This window comes from Convolutriloba macropyga, chromosome 14 (genome assembly GCF_964194025.1).
Source record: "Convolutriloba macropyga chromosome 14, txConMacr16.3, whole genome shotgun sequence".
Taxonomy (NCBI): Eukaryota; Metazoa; Xenacoelomorpha; order Acoela; family Convolutidae; genus Convolutriloba; species Convolutriloba macropyga.
Window position 1 is genome coordinate 28,278,267 of NC_134481.1, and position 21,132 is coordinate 28,299,398.

At 35.2% G+C, this 21,132-nt stretch overlaps 2 protein-coding genes across 2 annotated transcripts in view; both read right to left on the bottom strand.

Moving 5' to 3' along the window:
• LOC142353042 (uncharacterized) overlaps nucleotides 1-9,947 on the bottom strand; it is a 39,541-nt gene extending 29,594 nt beyond the window's left edge. The window contains exon 1 of the mRNA XM_075405231.1: nucleotides 9,793-9,947. The gene's annotated coding sequence lies outside the window, so the exon portion shown is untranslated. The remainder of the gene's footprint in view (nucleotides 1-9,792) is intronic.
• LOC142353006 (nuclear envelope integral membrane protein 1a-like) overlaps nucleotides 1-21,132 on the bottom strand; it is a 501,744-nt gene that overhangs the window by 288,641 nt on the left and 191,971 nt on the right. The gene's annotated exons all lie outside the window — the stretch shown is intronic.

Below are 21,132 nucleotides of genomic sequence, written 5' to 3' on the forward strand. Positions count from 1 at the left end.
AAGAGTAGGAAGATTCATGGAGTTTTTTGTCTGTGTACATTAAAGGTAACGCAAATTTTTGTATACCGATCCCAACAAAACCCTTATTTTTCGGGGTTTTACGATATTTAACTAAAAGTTAGATGAATATGAGATCAATCAGGATAAGAGCGGTTAATAGGACTGCGGCGAATTAAGTCCAAAACCATTGAATCGCTGATTCCCAGACCTATATATTTTTTTTGGTTTCCCGAAGCTGTATAAGCAATTGTAAGCTTACAAAAAGTCTAAAAAGGAATAAAATTGCGTCGGCACGTCAATAGTGGAACCCAATAAGAAGTAAACCCCTTTATAACTAATGCTCATTCTTTGTCACTTTTGTTTGAGCATATTCAGTCAATTATACGGCAAAAACATGGTTTGAAAAAAAGGAAAATGGACTATGACCCAACCTCTATCCTATTGCGATAATCTTTATACAGTTTTAGAAGCAATATAACTTCCGTCAAGTGTTTTTATTAGTAACGCTAAAACCTTCGAAAGTATTTCAAAACAATACGACATAAAATCAACATAATTCTTGCACAAGTGTGTCAATGTTGGTTCGACAACTCATTCTAGAAAACTTTTTGCTTCATATTTATTCAATTAGGAACAACAAGTAGTAACGTAGAACGAAAAAAAATTCAGTCCGATATATAGCGCTAGCTCACACCGATCACTTTTTTCAGTGTTTTTGTTTCCAGGTTACACTCACATCAATGACTCGCTTGTTTTTTTTTTGTTTAAAACTGCTTTCAGCAGGCAGATGACACGAAGTTTGTATGAGCGGTGATTTTCATACTGACATTGTCGTGCAATCAAAAGAAGCAAAGAGAGTGTCCTTAACTTGAACCTCACCAAATTCAAATGCATTCAATTAAGTTTACCAAAACTGAAAAAGTATGAGAGCTCGTCCTACCAGGCAACAAAAACAGTAGGTTGTGAAATTGAAGACATCAAAATTTATCCTTCCTGTCATCTGTCTTGTGATATTTAGATCCTGATATAATTAAAGGAAATCAAAAAGAAGCACATCTGAAAACAACCATTCCGTGCTCAGCGTCAAAGCAACTGAACACTAATTTGATTAAAAGCTGCGTAGTATCGGTACTATCGATCTTATTTACGGGATCGAACATTAATCTGGTTTGCAGACATGTTTTCAAAAAAAGGAGAAACTGCGACGGGTTTGTGCCAAATCGGTACGCTCGGCAAATCATTTCAGCGATGGATAAGATAATGCAAAACTTGCAAACACTTAGTCTGCTGTTAATTTCATTCCAATTAATCCTCTCACGCAGACATCGTATATTTAAATAGAATAATCAACATTCAAACGCCAATGAAAGCTGACCAGTACTCGAAAATCCAAAAGTGATGTCACAAAATGGTGAATGACGAGGTATGTTTGCCCAGCCGAAAATAGAGCATGAAACTGGAATGGCAAAATTGTTTTCTACTCGCGTGAACCATCTGAAAACCATCAAGGGGGAATTGCGAACTTTCCAAACGATTCGACGTTAAAGTTACGATATATACTTTATCAATATGGATGGTCACTTTTACCAGATTCAAAAAATTAAATTTAGTCATTAATAATAAGACTCACATATCCCGCAACAAGGCTGACTTAGTTGGTAGGAACCAAATTTGGTTTAATTTCGATTTTAAATTTTTTTAATATTGTTATTGATATATTATTTTTTTAATTGTCATTAGCATTGTTATTATTTTTTTATCATTGTTATTGTTTTTATTATTATTATTATTATTATTATTATTATTATCATTATTACTATTATTATTATTATTATTATTATTATTATTATTATTATTATTTTTATTAATATTATTATTATTATTATTATTATTATTATTATTATTTTATTTATTAATATCACTATAATGATTATTATTAATATAGTGATATTAATAATATAATGATTATTAATAATTCTTATTATTAATTTTATTATGGTAATTATTATTCTTCTTATTATTATTATTACTATTATTATTATTATTATTATTATTATTATTATTATTATTATTATTATTATTATTATTATTATTATTATTATTATTATTATTATTATTATTATTATTATTATTACTATTATTATTATTATTATTACTATTATTATTATTATTATTATTATTATTATTATTATTATTATTATTATTATTATTATTATTATTATTATTATTATTATTATTATTATTATTATTATTATTATTATTATTATTATTATTATTATTATTATTATTATTATTACTATTATTATTATTGACATACAGAGACTGTTCAATAGTACTGAAAATAGAGCATGAAACTGGAATGGCAAAATTGTTTTCTACTCGCGTGAACCATCTGAAAACCATCAAGGGGGAATTGCGAACTTTCCAAACGATTCGACGTTAAAGTTACGATATATACTTTATCAATATGGATGGTCACTTTTACCAGATTCAAAAAATTAAATTTAGTCATTAATAATAAGACTCACATATCCCGCAACAAGGCTGACTTAGTTGGTAGGAACCAAATTTGGTTTAATTTCGATTTTAAATTTTTTTAATATTGTTATTGATATATTATTTTTTTAATTGTCATTAGCATTGTTATTATTTTTTTATCATTGTTATTGTTTTTATTATTATTATTATTATTATTATTATCATTATTATTATTATTATTATTATTATTATTATTATTATTTTTATTATTATTATTATTATTATTATTATTATTATTATTATTATTATTATTATTATTATTATTATTTTATTTATTAATATCACTATAATGATTACTATTCTTATTATTAATTTTATTATGGTAATTATTATTCTTATTATTATTATTATTACTCTTATTATTATTATTATTATTATTATTATTATTATTATTATTATTATTATTATTATTATTATTATTATTAGTATTATTATTATTATTATTATTATTATTATTATTATTATTATTATTATTATTATTATTATTATTATTATTATTATTATTATTATTATTATTATTATTATTATTATTATTATTATTATTATTATTATTATTATTATTATTATTATTATTACTTTTATTATTATTATTATTATTATTATTATTATTATTATTATTATTATTATTATTATTATTATTATTATTATTATTATTATTATTATTATTATTATTATTATTATTATTATTAATTATTATTATTATTATTATTATTACTATTATTATTATTGACATACAGAGACTGCTCAGTAGTATCGAAACCAAGTTTTAAAAGTATTAATTTATAAACTCTGATATATCATATGTTATATAACTAATGCACTGTACATATTCATAATCTCCCAACGGAGAAAGAGTTGTTAACGTTCATTTCAACGCCTGCTAGACAGGTCACGCAAAGTGACAATGAGTCACACTATAAAGTTATTGCAGACGAAAATAAACACGCTAAGAAACGGTCGTGTTCGTGGCCAGACAATTGAAGTGTTAAAGCGTGAATTCTTTTACCTAGATATTCAGCAAGTTCATATAGCATAGTTGTTCACAACTATAATAGATTCCAAAATAGGGATCTCGTATCCATCGATAGAACAACTCCCCACGGAGACCAGGTCACCGGGAATAATTAATAGATCAGAAGTAAGCATTAGCCTTACTCCACGTGGAGACTTATCACACAATACGCAAAGCGTAATTACAAGTTATACTCCATACGGAACTTCAGCATTACAGACTGAACTACCGGATTATATGGCGCAGTCAGCAACGCCTAAAACACCACTAGGAATACCGGTTTTCCGGGAATCAGGCGCGAACCCACCCTCCGAATGGAGCACCTGGTTCGGGACCCTCAAAATGACCACCATGGCCAGAGACAATCTTATAGTAGACAAACTACTAAGACTAAAGCCAACAAGAGCAGAATTGTTCTACCCAACGCTACCAACCTACGGAGACCCGTTTGAAGGCGAAACAGAAGATGACGAACGCCAGAGTGAGCAAAGAAACGAAAAAAGGAAGGTAGATTGGGAGAACGAATGTAAGCAGATAGAATACAAGGGACCTATGATAGATCGCACTCCCTGGGACGAAGCAGACCTAAAGGTCAAAAGTCTTATCTAACTTTCGTTTGGCACAGAGGGTTGCAGAACCTACCACCAAAGAAACCCACATACAAGGATAGAGCGCTGTACAGCCAACGAGTTGGTACATGAACTTTCGTTAACATTTGCTCGACCTAGGAACCTAACTTTTGACAGATTCCAGTTCTTTCGAGCCCTCCCACAGAGTAACGAATCACTGGAGACATTCTATAGTAGACTCGGAGAACTCAGATCACACGCAAAGCTAGAACACCTCGAAGAGGATCTAGTCAAAGATTTGTTCATATCGAACATGCAAAGTTCCAACATCCAAATGGAGTTGTTATCGGAAGTAAGAACGGCCCAACAAGTCCTCAACTTCGCCGTCAACATAGAGAGAGAGGACTAGCCAACTAACAGTAGACCGACTATCTAGATATCCTCATGCAGAATAATTTCATAATTGCGATATTGAAACAGCAATAGACTATTTAGAGAGGTATTGTAAACAACACGAAATACCACGGTCAATAAGATGCGACCAAGCCCAAGCATTCAAAGCAAAAGAATTTGAAATATTTTGTAAAAACAAAAACATAAAACTAATCTTGGCTCCAGCTGGAGATCACAGAGGCACAGGCATGGTCGAACGCTTAATTCAAACAATAAAACGCAGACTAGCTGTACTCGACATAGACCCCGAATGGAGTAACGAAACATTGAGCTCTAGATTAGCAAATATAATAGAAAACATTAGACTAATTTCTAATAGAACATCAAAAACAACACCATTCGAAGCACACTTCGGTAGGAAACCAAACACCGAATTGTCGAATATACTAAGCAAACCATCTTCAAAAAACCTGAATTACAACAAACTCAAATTGCGCTGTTTAGACAAGAAGTTGCTCCAACACAACGTACTGACTCAAGAAGAGATGTGGAGGCGAGACGGTCTATCAGAGGAAGAACTAGACATTCAATACTCCTCATGCCCTCCCCCGGTCACAACTCCTTTGGAGATAGACTCGGATGATTCTGAGAACATACCGCTCTCGCTAACGAAACCACGTAAGATATCACCTTCCGAACTTCACTTCTCCATCGGAGACAAAACCACGAAAATAATTTATAATAAGAAAAATGTAGCACGAAAAACAATCATGCGAAAAACTAAGGAACCAAGACCAACGCTGGCACCCCAATGGAACATTATACCAGACGGTACCATAACAGGCTAATCTCCACATACGATAACTATAGACACACCAAGAAGAAAAAACACAGTAATAAGAAAAAACGATATAGCAATAGCTACTGAAACAAAACCAATTCCTCCACCGGAACCAAAACCCCGCTTAGTTCTTATGGTAGCATGTAAAACCGTAGGGGAATATAAAAGAAACCAAGAAAAAACACGTAAGTTCTGTTTAGAAGAAGAAAAAGCAGCCAAAACTACAGCGAGAACAAGCTTCCTCCAAGGACCATCGTCATCTCACACACAACAACAACAGTCAGCGGAACTGAAACCAAAACAAGCCCCAACGAAGAAAACAACTCCCAATCGGAAAGCAAAAGTTGAAACAAAGTGGTCCAAAGACAAGCTAGTCAAACTCGCCACCAAAAACCAACGTCGACAACAAGAACACAAACCCCACACTCATAAAACTCTTAACGGGACTACGAAAAAGAAGCTCAAACAAAGCACACCGAAACTAAGCTTCAACTATAAAGCACAACAAGCTGCCCTATTTGAATCAGCAAATCTGTCACAAGTGCAACCATCTACAAGCCGTAACCAAACACAACAATCACAGGACGAATCAGAAGTCTCCAACAGATCTTTCCTCATATTCAATGTTGACGTACCACCACCGAACAGCATCCAAACACACCTAATTGATTCCGAAGAACCAGGACAACCACAACACGTGATACATACCAGTAACGAGCCCTCGGATTTCATGGTAACAAGTCCCGAAAGTCCACCCATCACCAGTAGCACAACACCAGCTCCATGCAGAGAACTAAACGTATTCGGAACTATCCACGACGACTTATCCCGAAGCACCAAACGCATAGACAATGCAATGAAAAAGATCAAATCAAACATCAACAGTCCTACAGACACATCCCAAGCAGACCAGTCGCAAATTGATTATAGCGCTATTATCTCGATCAAGAAACCAGAGATAATATACTCGGACTTATCCAATTCATCTCAAAACAACTCAAACATGGATTGCGATCAAATAGTTCCAAAGTCATCGAAAGCAGCACTCCAAGTGGAACCGGAAAACAAAACGGACAATACCCAAGACACACAGGGAACATCATTACAACAAAACAGCCAAACAGACCCCATCAAAAGTCCACCCAATTCGTCAATCTACCGCACACCCCAATCATCAATACGGTCTGACTCAATCTCAGATCTTAACGAAGAAGACATCATCGAACTAAGTAAAAATCCATAGCCATGAAATTTTATCGTGGAGGGGTATGTGACATACAGAGACTGCTCAGTAGTATCGAAACTAAGTTTTAAAAGTATTAATTTATAAACTCTGATATATCATAAGTTATATAACTAATGCACTGTACATATTCATAATCTCCCAACGGAGAAAGAGTTGTTAACGTTCATTTCAACGCCTGCTAGACAGGTCACGCAAAGTGACAATGAGTCACACTATAAAGTTATTGCAGACGAAAATAAACACGCTAAGAAACGGTCGTGCTCTTGGCCAGACAATTGAAGTGTTAAAGCGTGAATTCTTTTACCTAGATATTCAGCAAGTTCATATAGCATAGTTGTTCACAACTATAATAGATTCCAAAATAGAGATTTCGTATCCATCGATAGAACAACTCCCCACGGAGACCAGGTCACCGGGAATAATTAATAGATCTGAAGTAAGCATTAGCCTTACTCCACGTGGAGACTTATCACACAAGACGCAAAGCGTAATTACAAGTTATACTCCATACGGAACTTCAGCATTACAGACTGAACTACCGGATTATATGGCGCAGTCAGCAACGCATAAAACACCCCTAGGAACACCGGTTTTCTGGGAATCAGGCGCGAACCCACCCTCCGAATGCAGCACCTGGTTCGGGACCCTCAAAATGGCCATCATGGCCAGAGACAATCTTATAGTAGACAAACTACTAAGACTAAAGCCAACAAGAGCAGAATTGTTCTACCCAACGCTACCAACCTACGAAGACCTGTTTGAAGGCGAAACAGATGATGAAGAACGCCAGAGGGAGCAAAGAAACGAAAAAAGGAAGGTAGATTGGGAGAACAAATGTAAGCAGATAGAATACAAGGGACCTATGATAGATCGCACTCCCTGGGACGAAGCAGACCTAAAGGTCAAAAGTCTGATCTACCTTTCGTTGGGCACAGAGGGTTGCAGAACCTACCACCAAAGAAACCCACATAAAAGGATAGAGCGCTGTACAACCAACGAGTTGGTACATGAACTTTCGTTAACATTTACTCGACCTAGGAACCTAACTTTTGACAGATTCCAGTTCTTTCGAGCCCTTCAACAGAGTAACGAATCACTGGAGACATTCTATAGTAGACTCCGAGAACTCGGATCACACGCAAAGCTAGAACACCTCGAAGAGGATCTCGTCAAAGATTTGTTTATATCGAACATGCAAATTTAGTCATTAATAATAAGACTCACATATCCCGCAACAAGGCTGACTTAGTTGGTAGGAACCAAATTTGGTTTAATTTCGATTTTAAATTTTTTCAATATTGTTATTGATATTTTATTTTTTTTATTGTCATTAGCATTGTTATTATTATTTTTTATCATTGTTATTGTTTTTATTATTATTATTATTATTATTATTATTATTATTATTATTATTATTATTATTATTATTATTATTATTATTATTATTATTAATGTTATTATTATTATTCGTATTTTTGTTTATAATATTAGTATTTATGTTTTTTAAAATACTTTTGGAATGGTAATTATTTTACTATAATTTAGGGAAAGAGTTCAAAGAGTTCATGTTATCAGCCAGAACTTTCTTCATCTTTTTAGATATTTTGGATATCAAAATCTATTCCAGATTTTCAAAAAATTTTCTAAGCAATTGGTAACGCAACATTACGAAGCAGAGGTATACCCCAAAATTTCCGCCTTACTAAAATTGGCTCAAAAATTAGATACATACAATGAACAAAATTAGGAGACGTCCTTTGTGTCTTACTTTTCGTAAAAGGGGTTCCGCCAATTTTGCCAAAAGAACATTCGGAACGAAAAGTAGGTTACAAGTTTTTAAAGCACGTTTCCGCTCAATTTAGGTATCTATTATTCGCGCGCATTTTGAGCCTGCAATAAGCACTTTAATAAAGATTCAATTGAAGCTGTCAAAGCTTTAAAGTGCTTTAAGTACATGCCATCACAAAAACTGATTATTTTTCCGAAAAATCCCTTGCACATCAAAGGCTTTGTATATCAATTTGGGACTGGCCGATTTTAATTAGTAGTAATAAATAGTACTAATAAGTAGTATCAAGTAGTAATAAAATACTATAAGTGGTAATAACGTAGTAATAAAGCAGTACTGGTAGTAATAATTTAGGCTTATTTAAATAAGTAGTAACTAACTTAGGCTTAATTGCGGATTATATGCAAAATCGAGCAACATTGCGTGCGAAAAATCGATACATAAATGAAGCAGATGCGTGATACAAGCCGTGCGAAAGGTTATAAAGTTTGTACTTGTATTTCGCGGCTAGGACTAGGACACTTTTGCGAATACGGGTTGCTAATTTTCCTTCCATTTTGCCGGTTTCTGCTTAAGTAGCTATTTACCGCAATATTGTTCCATTTTCAATGTATTAACATGGTAAAAACGAACACAAGATACACGAATAGGGCATATCTGCCCGTGACGAATTGGGTATACCTCTGCGTCGTAATGAACAAAAACCTGAATCTCAAATCTTATAACCTTAATATAAATTTGATCCCTTTGGCCTTGGTTTTTAGATATTAGAGAAAAAAATATGTATTCCTTCTCGCTTTAAATTCCTCTCATTACAATTTAGTTGATTTGTCGGCAGTGTAAATGTTTACAGAATTGGTCAAACATTATTAAATTAAAACCATTAATTTCCTTGGAAAAAGAAAATTAAGTAAATCTGGTTACATTTACTTAACTTTCATTTTTCCAAGAAACTTAATATCAATTTATCTATGGGTTCCATTGGCTTATCTCAAATAGAAACTGCTCAATGAAACAAAATTTCCTCTAAATGTGGTTGGCATTTCACGTAAACTTTCCAATACCTATGTTAACTGCTTTCAGCAATAATTTGGTTTAAAAGATTGACTTCTCTGATGAATATAACCAGGCGATATTTTAATTCAATCTTATTTACCTGTTTGTTGTTTTACCCTCAAAAAAGTCAGAGCCTTCAAGGATCTAATGCTTTCTGGAAAAAATTAACTTAGAACTACATCACTTAGTTTTTCATTGTCAAATTTTTGCCTGATATTTGCAAAAAATTTTAGTGAACACAGCTTTGGAAATTCTAAAATCCGATCGACCGCCTCAATTTGTTCTCCTACAATTGTAAGGGGTTTTTTCTGTAATAAAAACAGGTGAAAAAATGAGGTCAACGGTTACCTTTTAAATAATCTGGAATCCTGAATTTATTCAATAAGGTCGAAGTGTTTCAGCACAAGCGTTTGATCTTTGATCAGTTAGAGTATCCAGTACAAAAGTCATCAACTAAACATAACAAGACAAAAATATTTACCCGAACACAATATTTAAATGGAAGTTTGAATTTGAACTATGCGATGTTCTTTGTTGTTCTGGAATGATAAAAGACTGGTCGAGAGTCTTTGATGATGAAACAAAATTGACCTCATGTTCCAGTTTGATCGGTAATTGACATTCAGTTCTCATGCACTCACTCAATAATGTTAAGTCAATTTGGTATTCTTGATTTCTCAGTTTTAGTTTTTTAAATGGCAAAAATTTTGAAGTTTTGCTTACTTTTAGAATGATTGTGAATATTTTGATTTTTGATTGTTTGGAGCTCTTTTTCCCAAAATAAAATATGACCGTCCATGATTTTCCTCCGTTCTATAATGATAAAGAAAAATTTAATAATCTTGCCTCTTATAAAGTGGTGATCTCCGAAATGGCCGACCAAGAAATGAAAATATAAACCGACAACCCGACCGCACACCAATTGTAATATGGTTGGACGAGCTAGTGATATTTTAACCGCCATCACATTTCTCGACCAATCAGAATTAGCGGTTGGCTAAATTTCTCATTTTCCCTCTATGTACGACCCTTGTAAGCAAATGCTCCTAGCGGTGCTAGGAAAATTGGCCGACAAGGCGTTTAGCCGACAACTAAAAAATGAGAAGTTTAGCCGACAGTTTTATCATAATTTGTAATAAAAGTCCATAATTGGTTCATAAATCAGTAGTTCGGTTGTGATAGGTTCATATCAAGTCCCAGGGGCCGCTGAGGCATAGCCATAGCCGGCGAGGCATGGCCAGATGCGGTAAAATAGGGTGCGACCACGGATAGACCTTCGTTGCACTAGTTGATGAAAAAACTGCGGTATATTTGTCCGCTTACGAAATAGTGTTTTAAATTGGCCAATCACAGCTTTAGAAAAAGTTTTAATGCTCATTTTACTCAAATTGTCGGTTAAATTTCTCAATTTTCGGTTGTCGGCTAAACGCCCTGTCGGCCAATACGGCGGCCACCGCTTCTAGCACCTCATAAGCTATATGAACCACAGTCAGTCCAATATCAGCTTAAATTTTTCATGACGACTTAGGCAAACAGCTTTGATCGCAATTCGGGAAAAGAAAATAAAGAGACTGTTCAATCCTGTGAACACAAATTAAGCCAATGTTAAAGTAAGCCGACATAAACATAACTTGTAATTTATGTTATAGTTATACAATCTTTCTGAATTTAAAATTGGTTAAAATTTGCGATCAAGAAACTGCGTAGTATTTGAATTTCATAAATGTTTTCCAGTGCATCAAAGCAACAAAATACATCATTCATGCAGAATGCGAGCCTCGGCGGACCGTTGTCCATAGACAAGCCTCTCATGCACTGGGCGAGACCGCGCCCAACGGCTCACCAGGGACAACTTAATAAAATACCACTATCTCAAAACTTATTGGATGTATTATTCTCATTTTACAAGTTCGACACCGTGCAATACACCATATTTTAATGGCTGCAGTCCACTGAATAATTTTCATATATTATAATACAAATGGAGTGCTGCATTATCCAATGCATATTCGTAACATTTAAAATTCTGTTATTCGGTGACTACAACATTGACCAGTTCACAAAAAGGACAATAAATGCCTACTAAACTCACATTGGATCTTCCACTAAATGCGACGAATGTAGAGATTCCCACACGCATCTTTACTACTAATCAATCGCTTATTGATTACTAATTTTTAACAAAGAAAAAAATTGTCTTATGGAAAGTGTGTTTGCGCAAATGAGGTTAATCATCACATCATATTTTATCAACAGAAATTATTGAGAGGAACAAAGATATCCGGAGAAAAAATCAAAAGAAATTTTGTGCTCGCGGATTGGATTGGCATGAATGTTTGCAAAAATTATTGTACAGTTTTGAAATAAATTTGTACAACACCACCTATACCAATTTGTAATTCTTCAATGAAAAGAAAACCAGAAAAAATGCTAAGCCATGGACATGAAGGGAACTTGACAAAATATTAAGGGAAAATTATCATTTGTACCGTCAATACATACTCTCAAATCTAAGCCTTCTAAGCGTTCGAAAAATGCCGTAACCTAGTGAACCGCAGACTCTGAGACGCACAGTAAAAATTTTCTGCTAATTTCTAAACAATGTGAGAAGCAATGTCTAAGAAGTTGAGAAAAAAGGATCCGGGGATATAGACAAAAAAGTAATATGCAATGCATTCTGAGAAACATTTGCAGAAATTGTCCAATATTCTGTGGCAATTTTGTTCCTCCCAATGTCCGAAATTTGGAGCAATGTTCTGGAAAAAATAGAGAGCAGTAAAGTACGAGGCCGAAGATTTGTTCACAACTGTGTTCTAAAAACCGGGAAAAAAAATTGGTACGCATCTGCAATTAATTTAAATGATTTTGGTTTTACAAAACAGTGTTTTCCAATTATTCTAAAACCTGCATTTTCACAACAATCGAAGCTGCTGTAAAATCTTTTCAAGCACTACTATCCATCACCCCAGCTGATGTCAGAGACTGAAAGTGGATACGTGCTGAACAGACCCTATTGAATGCACAAGGAGGCTTAGTGAGTTACACGTTCTGGATACAGGAACACCAAAAATCAGACTAATGATAGTAATAGTAACACAGCATAAAAAACAATAATGAAAACAATTTTATTGGCGTGAAATGATGTCTGCAATGAGCGTTGAAGATTATAGACTTATGTTTTTTATTATGTTGGCAGTGCTAAGGAGGCATTAGTAGCGACATACTTCGGTGATGTAGCCGACTTTTTAATTGTGTTACTTATGTTCATATGGTGCAGGGCAATTCTTCAAGTGTTTGCGGTTTAATTTTTCTCCACATTTCCAACAGTTGGACAATTGACCCAGGGTACGAATTGGTTCTTTTGCTCGTTGTCTGTTGTTGTCCGGCGTATATAATGTAGATTAGGTCCATCTGGATTGTTTTGTTTGAATTGCTGGTCATCTATTGGGGGTACTGTAGTGTTTCTATAGGTCTTCTGTCTTCAGATAGAACGTCTATCTGGATTTGTTGATAAACAAATCATTGTATAAAGTTATGTTTTTACTAAGCTGTCTTCCATGTTGAATTGGGCTGTTTTCTGTTTTATTCGGGGATACATCCGAACATTTCACTTGGCTTTGAACGCATCGGAAAACCCGGAATCTGTCAACTGCATCGTTACGGATTTATCTAAGAGTTTCTTTGCTCGACTATTGTGTCGATTGTACATTTGTGCGGGTTTCTGTGATGGAGTTTGTTGTTTGCTTCGAGGCAAAGTGACCGATACATGCTGCGGCGTTTAATTTTTTATCTTCTCGTGCCACTCTATATTATTGACTTAGGGGACTTTGTCCTCAATGTTATGGCTTTGATTTTTTGCGCATCTTTCTTCCGTTCAATATTATGTTGCTCATGTTTTTTTTCGTATTGTTTCGTCCAATGAGAGAGGTTGGTATATTGGCTGTACCTGACAATCCAATTCGGTGACTTTTGATGTAGTTCGAAGCAATTTATCGGCTTGTAAAATTTCCTTCTCTAGGATGGAGCGTTTTGTGATTGAGATCTGATTTTTGTGGTATCGAGTGTTGGGAGCTTTTGTCCGAAAATAAGTGCGCAATGCGGTAAAGAACAGTTTGTAAAAAGAGCAATCAAGAGGATTGAAAAAAGATAACCTCTTTGGTAAGTGTTGTGGCAAAAGCAACTGCTCCGAACGAAGCATCGGGCAAACGCAATCGGAAAAGTCCATGCCTTGATATGACGTGTACGATACGTATACAAGAATTAGGAAACTAAACTTTACATTTGAACAATTATATTACGATAGACCCTCTGTGTAACAAATGAAATAGCAGCTTTTTGATATTTTATCAAACCTGTCGAAATAAAAGGAATTCGACTTTGTATAACTATTAATTAAAGGTACTGATAATAATATCAGTAGCAACGCAAAAATAAAAATAATAATAGTGATAGTATTGAAAAATAAAAATCATAATAATAAAAAACAATATTAACATTAATCATAATAATGATAATAATAAAACCCATAATAAAAAAATAATAACAATTTATAATAATAAAAATAATAATAATAAAATTAAGGGTAATAATAATTGTGATACTCCGCTTGCAGATGCAGCCAAGATGTACAAGTATTACCTATAAACACTTTAGACTCATATGTTATATAATAATCATTTGTAATAAGGTCATCTTTTTGTTATCTTACATCGCCTACTCTCAGTTGTTTAGACTGGTCCGAGGCTGGTCAGTCTGATAGGAGATGCTATTTCGCAGACGTCTAAATGTAACGTTAGAAATCGGTTAAGTTTATCGTGGCCTTAATTCAACATTATAACTCGTTCCTTTAACCGTTAATATTGAGCAATCGCATAGAACAAGACCATTGCTCTTCTACCCTATACTCACTCCCCGAATTACAGTAGAATGTCAGGTACAAAACCAACCGGACTTCTCTTCTACAGACAACACACAACAAAATACACAACATCCTACACTCCATACAGATAACTCCTTCATAACATGGCGCAGTCGAGCAGATTTCCAACTGGAGTCAACCGCTCCAGGGAAACCGGCGCAAACCCACCCACAGAGTGGCAAACCTGGATAGCAACCTTCAAAATTGTCGTGTTAGACAGCAAAATATAGAAGTCGACAAGCTCCTGCGGCTAAAGCCAGCAAGAACGGAACTATTTTATCCGACCATGACAACACTCGAAGACGAATTCGAGAACGAAACAAACGATGAGGCTCGTCAACGCGAAAAACGAAGCGAGAAAAGACGTGTGGACTGGGAAAACAAATACAAAATAATCGAGACCAAGGGTCCTAAAGTAAACAGAATCCCGTGGGACGAAGCTGATATGAAAGTTAAAAGCTATATATATTTATCACTCGGAGCAGAGGCCTGTTGAACATTCCACCAGAGAAACCCATACAAGAAAATTGACAGATGCACAACAAGTCTTTTAGTTCATGAAATGACCCTCACCTTCAAACGACACAGAATCATTGCATTTGACAGATTCCAATTGTCCAAGACAAAACAAAAACCAAACGAAAGCCTAGAGACCTTCTACAGTAGACTACGAGAAGCAGGCTTGCATTGTAGATTCGAACACTTAGAGGAAGACATAGTCAAGGACCTCTTCATAAGCAACATGAACAACACGACCATCCAAAAGAATCTCCTGTCGGAAGTTACAACTCAACAACAAGGGACAGACAAGAGATATTGAAAACTTATAGCACATCCAGCTGGAACCAAGTCAACTACATAAGACAAAACAGAAGAACATCACAACCACTGTTACCTACACACCAAACTGGAAAAATAGAGCCATGCTGGTAATGCAGCAACCCTTAACCCCTTCATTCCGAATCATTTGCAAAGCTACCAAGCCAAAAATACAATCTGCAAAATCTACAAGAAACAAGAGCATTTCTCTTCCATGTGTAAAGCAACCATGCCTGAGCGCAGAAGGCAGCCCCGACAAAGCTCCTCAATCCCGCAAAATAGATACCCAATAAGCTTTACTCCTAGAATAGGCACCAACCAAACACGTAGAGTCACATTAAAAACGATAAGGAACAAGATATAATACAAAACTCCGAAGGAGAGTCAGAACAAGCGGACAAGGTCGACGCAGAAGCAGCTCTGTAGATCAAAGAACTCAGAGAAGACCGGTGAAACGTAATTCTAATAAAGCCAACAACATTGCATAATGAGAAAAACTCATCAATTAACAACAACGGTTAAGGAGAATTCTGGGTGGCAACCACATCCAATAATAAACAAAGTGTCTGGCTAGCTGACACGAACGTTCAGGAACATTTCAACAGCGAATGACCTCCTACTACACATCTCTATAGTACAAATAATTCCATATAATGACTCTGAAAAACTTAAATGTTTCAACAACAAACAGATTCAAATTGAAGGAGTAGAACGACCCTGACTGCCAAATCTTCCTGGTGGAAAACAAAACGAACAACATCGTGGGTGAAGAAATTCTACGAAAGCTTGGGATAATTCTCATAGCGAGCAGAAAAGCTGATAGGGAAGTACTCTACATCACTGACACCTCCACAGAACCAAACATAAAAAATGGATATTAAAAAAATATCCAAAGCTATGTACACAACTAGGAAAATCCAAAGATTACATGTCTAAGCTAACCATGAAATAAAACTTCACCCCTGTACAACAAAAATGTTAAAAGGTACCGTTACGGATACATGATAAACAAGTTATCAAATTAGACAAATTTTCTGACGAATTTTTTATGAGTCCAGTCGTGATAACAGTAAAACACGACAAAATATAAAAATCGCACTGGACTCAAAAAAACTTAATGACGCCATCCACAAGATCAAATATCAAATGCAAAGTATTGACCATCTAATAGACGAAGTGGCAACATACATCTCCGAACGGAATCAGGGCACAGGGCAATTTTACTTCAGTGAAATCGATCTAAAATCTGCCTATAGCAAATGCCGCTGGACGCCAACATACAAAAACACTGCAATTTTAGGCGGTAAAGCATCGGGAACATACCACTTCATCAACGTCTTCTATGGCCTAACATACATGCCCACCACATTCCAAAAAACAATAGACAAAACGCTAGAAAGTGTCCTTTCTAAATTCGCATTTCTAGACGACATACTAATTATCACAAAAGGTTCACTAAACAGCCACAAAAAGGAATTCGAAAAGTCCTAAACCTATTAGATAAAGAAAACCTAGCAACAAAACTACAAAAATGTGAAATTGCAAAAACAAACCTCACATGGGTAGGATTTAAAATACATCCAAACGCAATAGTCCCAACACAGAAAAAATGCGAATCTATCTCAAAACTAGAAACTTCTAAAACTACGTTAATTTATGGGATGTATACAACACTTAAAAAAATTCACGCCAAATTTTGCAAGATTAAGTGAACCCCTCTGCCCGTTGTTATCAAAAGGCAACTTTAAACCAGAAAATAAATTTGATTGGAAACCAATCCACACGGACCCGTTCACAAAAAAAGAGGCAAAGAAGGCAATAACCGAAAACAGACCGTTCGACGTAAAATGCCCTACAAGAGTCCACTGAAACGTGAGTAAAAAAAGCTTAGGGGCATGTCTAGAACAATTCATAGACACCGCGTGGCACCCCAGTGCATACGCTAGCCGTTTTTTAAAAAACTTAGAGCAATGATACGGCACCAACGAATTAAAATTACTAACAGTAGTATGGGCATTAGAACATTTCGAATACTACTTATATGGGTCCCAATTTACACTCCAAACGGATCATCAAGCAATGTTAAGCGCACTCAAAGAAAACAGAAGAAATAAAACATACCATAGCCACCTAACAAAATTGGTGGATAGACTCCTCCCTTTTCTTTTTTCGGTAGAACACATCCCAGGCAATAACATAAGATTTGCAGATTACCTAAGTAGAAAAACGGCAACAGTGGCGGTACCGCCATCAGAAAAAAGACAAAAACTTTGTCATTAATACCATAGACGAAATTAAATACGTTCTATTAAGTAACATTATAGCTCCATATGGAGCGAACATTTCAAACTTTGCAAACAAGCAATACAATGACGTCATTAATACAAGTCACACACGCACAAGTAAAGCAAACGCTTTCTGCTAATTACCACGTTCAATTCAGTCGCTCTCCTTGCTTTAAAAACTCGATTCTCAAAATAAACAAATTCATTCCAACGCTAGATTAGTTGCGATTACAACACGCGCAAACCCATCCACAGAAACATCCAAAGTCCCCATCAAGAAAAGATACAGGGCCCCGAATAGAAAAATCAATCCATATGGATCAACAAATTCCAAAAAAACCTTAATTCAGTAGCCACACAAACAGATCCCACCTCCAATAAAGGGAGAGGATTAGATCCCTTAGACTTAGCTAGACAGAGCCCACTCTGACGAAAAAACCAACTCTTCTGTATCGCGAAAACCTTAACAGCGTTTTCAACGAAGAGTTCATTACGCAAGTTTTAAAAAAAGAACATTGTCCCATTATCGAATTCGTTAAGAACGCCGAGTGGCTGAAATTAAAAGCAATTAAGCCCCTTTATTACCGCATTAGAAGAGACTTATCAGTATCTCCTACCAGATGTCTAAGTTATGATAACAAACTTGTTATCCCGAATAAGCCCAAAGGAATAGTACTGGAGACAATACATAACAAACATCCCGGCCAGGCAGGAATTCTTGCGCTCGCCCAACATACCCCATATACATTCCGACATAGAAGCCCGAGCTCAGGCGTGCCACCATTGCACAGAACAAGAAAGATGAAAACCTAAAACCACTAATACCTATATGAAAATTAATTAGGAATATTATCCCCACTACTGGAACCAAACGAAGAAGTCTAAATGGAATTTGCGGTACCAATGCCTTCCAAAAATAGTACCCAATCAAACTACATCTCAGTTACAGTAGACAGACTATCTAGATACCCACACTCAGAATCATTCAACATTTATGACACAAAAACCGCAATAGACTAATTGGACAGCTACTGTTAGATACATGGTATATCTAGGTCAATCCGTTGTGATCAGGCACAAGCATTCAAGGCCAGAGAATTTGAAATATATTGCAAAAACAAAAATTTTATACCAATACTAGCTCCAGCTGGAAACCATAGAGGTACGGGCGTGGTAGAAAGAGTAATCCAAACAATAGAATGCAGACTAGCCTTACTCGACATTGACCCCAACTGGACCCCCGCAATACTCAGTGAAAGACTAGCTAACATAATAAAAAATATCAGACTCATTCCTAATGCAACCAAAAAATAAGCCTGTTTGAAGCCCATTTCGGTTGAGAACCAAACTCTGAAATTTCCAACATAGTCACTAAACCGTCACACAAAATCTATCATACAATAATCTACGTTCCAGCTGCTCAACAAAAAGATCCTGTAACACGACGTACTCACCAACGAAGAGATGTGGCATTACGACGGCCTATTGGAAGAAAACCACGACACTGCATGCAGGGAACCCGAGGCGCCAACCCCCATAAACATCGAAAGCGATGAATCAGACAACTGATCCCTTCGAGTACACTCACCACGTAAGATTACTCCCTCACAGATTCATTTCACACTAGGTGACAAAACAACAAAAACAATAGTAAACAAATGAAACGTCGCACGTAAAACCATCCCACGAAAAGCAAAAGAACCACGTTCAACACTCGCACCACAATGGAATACAATTACAGATGGAACTATAACAAATTAAACACCAAACACAATCACTATTGGCTCTCCACTAAGAAAAACACAGTCATCAGAAAAAACAATATAGCAAAAGAAACCGAAAATAAACCACGACTACTACATATGTTAGCATGCAATACAGTAGGAGAGTATAATTGCAACCACGAAAAAAAGAAGAGTTCTATTTAGAGGAAGCTCGCAACAACGCCGCCCGAAAACAACAAAGCGAACAAGGACCTTCGAGCTCGTCCACATGAACACATGAAAAAGTAAAGAAGATCGCACAATCCAACCAGCAGTGGAGTCAGTGTTGACTTCCAACAAAAAGATCTAGAGACTTGATCTATGTTAATAAAATATAAACTAAAATACTCAACCCTGATTGGTTGAAATTATGGAAATACCTTTCATTTGAATGTTTAAATGTTTTCCCGTTGGTAACACAACACGCTACCCCTTTAGTCGGTACCAGTCATACCTGATATAATAATAAAGTATCTCTCTCTCTCTCTACTCCGCTCTTGTTGAGATATACGTTAGACTTAAGCATTGCGGCCGGTGTACTGTCTGCTGAAGCTCAGATAGAAGAGTAACAGACTAGAGATCTAGAACTTTAGTTAGTCAGGTAAGCCTTAAGATTTGACTATATTCTTGAGACACCATAAGACAGAAGTAGAGTAACTTCTCAAGGTAACCCTACCTCAACACAAGTCTTATCTGGTGCGACCAGTGCCGGACTATATTGAAAAAACAAATTTTCATCTTTTATTCTCCATAACGAAAAAATTAACAATTGAACAAAACAATCTCTAGATATAACAAAACAATAGTAACAATGGCCAGTAGTTATCTACAACAAACAAATACTAACAATTTCGTAACACCGTTTACAAATTCAGATGATTGTCCGCTAAGAAACCGCGAGAAAATTTACAGAATACTAATAAATTTGAAGAATAACTTCTTCAAAGAAACAAAACACATACAACAAATCAGTATTCATAGAAACCATCTAGCACATTATCTACCAGTAATACTACTGGATAGAGACCAACTTAACAAACATTATATATTCACATTAACAGGTGAAACAAAAAACAAGAAAACGTTTTATAATTTTTAAAATGAAACAAAATTATCAGATATGTTTAAAACATTCTTGAGACGACATGCGATTCTCAAGAAGACAGATAAAAAAACAGCAATACCAAATACAACATATGAATTACTCCGAAACACAATCGGATATTTGAACGAACAACAAAGACAAATACAGTCAGTAAACGATAGACTCAGAAACGATATAATAAATTATAATAATTGGTTAACAAAAATCATTGAACTAAAAACAGAATTAAAAACAGCTACATTTGATAAAATTCAATTCATCTCAGAATTTACATTCTTATTTTGGTTAGATAATTTTGAACACATTAACGAAAAACGAATAGACTTTGGAGGAGCATTTCACGAAGAAATTGAAAATCTGAATGAAGAACTTAGACACATCTGGGATGGTGAGTACTAATCACCACACTTCGAAAGTACATTAAAAGTATGTTCAGACAGTATAAATTACATACAAGGACTAGAAGATTATGTACAAATCACAGATCAAGGACAACTAGGTTCCTCATCGTTTAGCCTACCAAAAACACTTACAACTACGTCAACACCAAAAGACGTTCAAATGAACACAAGTCTGCAAGCAAAACAAAAATCAACAATAAAACCAGACAAACCACTAACCTCAAAGTTGTTTGGAAACCAACAAAATGTTGTACACGAAATATATAATTCCGATTCAGATGAAAAAGAAATAAAATTTGGGAATTGGATACCACCAACGTTAAATCAGAGAGTTAGAAAGAAAACTCAACAAACGATGAACTAAGACTACATTTGAAACAATACATATATAAGCTCA